The sequence below is a fragment of the Benincasa hispida genome, chromosome 4 (assembly GCF_009727055.1).
Source record: "Benincasa hispida cultivar B227 chromosome 4, ASM972705v1, whole genome shotgun sequence".
Lineage (NCBI taxonomy): Eukaryota > Viridiplantae > Streptophyta > Magnoliopsida > Cucurbitales > Cucurbitaceae > Benincasa > Benincasa hispida.
Window position 1 is genome coordinate 66,194,333 of NC_052352.1, and position 4,382 is coordinate 66,198,714.

The following is a 4,382-nucleotide window of genomic DNA, read 5'->3' on the forward strand; positions in this document are numbered from 1 at the left end:
TGTCTGATTGGGGAACTGGGAACTCAGTTACACAAGAGGGAATTCACTCATTCTCTGAAGTAGGGGTAAGTAGATAGATTGCTCCCTTAAGGGCTGATTCCAGGTCTTGAACATAGTGGCCACAACTTCTCTTTGGAAGAGAGGACTCAGTCATAGTAGGACTATGACTTATGTTCATTAGAGAAATCAGTGGTACTTAAGGAGTTAAATGTAACTACAGGGACATAACGGTAAATTGGCCCAATTGTACTTACGAGTGACCTGTGAAGGGTTAACGCACTGTTGATTGGTTGATATGGACACAAAATATATCTGTAGTAAGAAGAGTGCAGCTGTCGATCTTTAGTAGAGTGCCCAACAGTTAACGTATGGTGGATCCCGTGACTAAAGAGTCTAGTCAGTTATTCACGTACGTTAGAGCTTCAAGCTACACGTCCATAAGTTCCCCTTGGTAGCTCAATGGATTCAAGTTGAGAATTAGTTCTTGGGGTTGATTTGAAATGTTCAAATTGACATGAGAAAATTCAATTATATACGATATAATTGGTGTGATGTATGAGATACATCAAGTGGAGGATTGATGTAAATATGATTTATATTAAATACCATAAAATAGGAAAAGAACTATGGTTTATATGTTTTATGAGATAAAATATTAAAACTATAGGTTATAAATGTAATATGGTAAGTTGGTTATCATATTTAGTTATAATAATATTAATTATATGATAATTATCTCATTTTCTCTAATAACCAATTAAGTGGGAGGTTATTGGTAGTTTTATGGTAATCGTGAGATAAAAAGAAAAATGTTTTCCTAATTTTAAAAGTTACTTGATTCGGAAAGATTCTCATAGACAAGGCTATCAAGTGAAACTTGAAAGTGTTTTAGTTAGCGATAATATTAGAGAGTAAACGATCATGGACATTATCTATCAATTGGTTGTAGTTAAACGATCGTGTGGCATTGTCTATACGATAGGCTACCATCTTCTACACGATTGAGCACATCGTCTACACGATAGACTGTGTCATCTCCCACTTGCTCAATCGTCTACACGAGTGTTATTCCTCCAGTCTCTTCCTCTAACCAAGTTCATACAGAAGCCACAACTCTTGGATTCTCACACCGAGAATACCAAGGTAACCATTGTGGTAGTGTCCTCACTCAACTCGATTGATATCAAGGTTATGGAGGCCGTTCGTTGGGGTCGTGTTGTTCATGTGGTGTTTGTTTTCATCGTGTTGTTGTTCACGTTGTTGTGTTTGAGGACTGAGGTGCTATTCTTGGACACATTGAAGTGATCAAGGGAGTTTAAAGAATGAGTTATCAAAATGAGGTATGTACCTTCTGCTGGCCATTTGAAGAGATGAAATCTACTAGGTTTCTCTGTACTTTCGTGACTTAATTTATAATGGTGAGTTCTTTTTCAAGAGAATATGTGTATCTTTATATTTCTTTTGACATACAAGGTAGAGTTTCTTCTCAAAGTTGAACACTTCTCTTACTTCTCTAAACAAAAGGATAACAGAAGGTACCAAAAAGAAGGGCATAGTTGAATTAATAAAGGATGGTTTTGTTCATTATATTCTTAGATGTATATTATACACATGAAGCATAAGTGATTCGTTTGAAATTATGTTATTGTGTATAAAAGGCAATAGCTTTTATAAATATTAATTTTGTTAATGGTCTTTTTTTATGTGTTGGTTTTAGAGCTAAACTTTCTTAATCTCTCTTTCAGTTACAGACAACCGGTGTCCAAGCCAATGACTTCGACGCCAAACTCACTATCAGTCTCTCTCTCTGACACTTTCCATTTCCCTTTCTACCTTTCAATTGTTGCACTTCTTCCTTCTTTTAATTTAATGATTGTTTAAGCTACCAATCAATGATTTTTTTTTTTCTTCATTTCTATGTTGCACAATTGTAAAAATTTTTATATCCCTTAATTTTTTCATAATCATAAAATGATGATGATCTAAGCGTTTCATTTGAAAGTTCAATTGCTTCATTTGGTCTTCGAATGTATGATCGTACGGATATGCATAGTTCACCACTATTATGATATTTGTCTTTATGTATACTTCAAGTAGTTAAATCCTTTCTTTTCTTCTCTTCTTGATTGGTTTTCATCAGTAGTCTGATTAAGAGTACCTTTCATTTGGATGTTTTATGTCATTTTCTTTTCTCCTCACTCATGTAACAAGTTTGATAGGTTTGAAAATTTATGAATAAATAAAATATTACCAATAAATCCTTATGTAGTTGCAAGTTAATAAACTTGTAGTTATAAACTTGCGTAGCTGTCATTTTCTTGGTCAAACCTATATTCATGTAAGCATCAACTTATATGTAATGTTGGAATTATTAAAGTGAATGGAAGTCTTAATGATTTGGATATTGTGAGTAATACCCTTTACCATTTAAAACTTGGAAAATCACATCAATTATAACATTTGTTGATATAGTGCTTTTAGATTGTAATTACGTTGTCAATATAAGCATATTGGTTAGTTAAAACATTTTAGAAATCTTCTTTATTAATGGTTAGAGGTTGACATTTCCTCACCCTTTTGAATACTTGTTTTGATGGTTCTTATTTCTTTACTAATGGGAAATGTTTCTTCTTTATTTATGACTTTTTCAATGTTAAGATCCATCTGTTCCTTGATGCTTCTTTTCCAAGATTTTAATCAGGTGGAGGGGATAGACTGGTATTTTCAACATTAGAGGGGTTGATTATTGTGGTCTTTCTCGGTTGAGGTTTTTTATATTTAGATAATGTATTTTTGTTATATTGAATTGGTTTTCAGACTCTTTTGTCCTTATAAAGTCAGAAAGAATATTCTAATGGTACTCACATGTAGATCTCTGAGGTAAGTTCAGGTCAAGATTTTTGGGGTCAATTTGCATTTGTCCTTGTTTGTTATGTGGTTTCTTCAAAATTCTAGCATTTATTGTTTGATTTGGTTGGGGTGTAGAAGACATTTTTTGTGGAGAATAAAATCTTTGGTCATCTGCAGGGTTATCTGAGAATTTTCTAATAGATTTTGGAGAGCTTTGAAACCTCAACCAAGGGTCAAATTGTGCTAGAAACCAAGTTTCAGGTTAGTTAAAATTTCCTCTTTGTCTATTTGAGTTTCACTTCTTTATCACTTTAATTATAGGGTAGAAGATGAATCTGTTGATGGTTCTTTGAAGGTGGAGAAGTATGGTGGAGATCTTGAAGGTTCTTTGAGTTTCGATGTTCACCACTTTCAAGGGGAAAGATGGATCTATGAATGGTTTTGAAGATCACTTCGAACAGAAAGGGAACAATGCTTCTACAATGATACTCCGTTGATGTTTCCTCACGAAGGAGGATCTTGAAGGGATCTTGAAGACCCTATCATTAGTTTTTTTTTTTTTTTTTTTTTTTTTTTTTTTTAATTTAATAGGTGTCCATCAAAATGTACAAATCAACCTTCAAAAGAAATGACCATTGGGAGATCAAGAGAATCTTAGGAATTAAGAGTGAGCAAAAAAGGCTTGCGGAATATTTTATTTACTTGCAATAATAAACATGAAAGATACATTGCTTTATCTTGTATCATGTGTATACTTTGTTCTAGGAAATGATTATATTGTTTTATTTTTTTTGATAATGTTAATAGATTTATAAAACTTCAATTATGAATGAAAGTCGTGGTATTTAATGTGTTAAGAAGTATTTAATATGTGGCTTGAGTCACGAGTTTACTTTTAACACAAATATGAAGAATTAAATACAAATTATTCTTGTCGAGAAAAAAAAACTGTACTTTTTATAGCCAATGCAAAGATATAACAAAATTTATATAGTGAAAAAAAAAGTGCTATCAAAAGATTATTCTAGTAATTATAGCTATTAGAAAAGTCTAAATAACCTTACTATAGCATAAGATTAAAGCTATGAATAGTATATTATAGCGTTAAACAAGTGTTTTTATAAGTTAAAAGATAGTGTATTATTTTAGCTATATAAACATACTATAGCTTTAATAAAAGACGATATTAAATGTTTTTATAGCAAAGTAAATAAGTTATACATTCATACTTTATTATAGCATCCAATATAGCTCTACAAAAACACTATAAAAAGTCCTAGATTTTTAATAACATGGGCGGTCAAGACCTTCGAAAAAGGCTATAAAAGGTCTTTTATAGTCTTTTTCGTTAGCTATCGTATCCGTTATTTCTTGTAGTGTTCTATCTATTTCGCAGTTCTAGTCCCACTGGGTTACCCTCAAACACTTTAGCCAAGAGGGCCTTAGTAAATGGATCAGCCAAGTTGTCTTCAGAGGCAATCTGCATGACAATCATGTCTCTTCAGTGTACAATCTCCCTGATGAAATGGTAC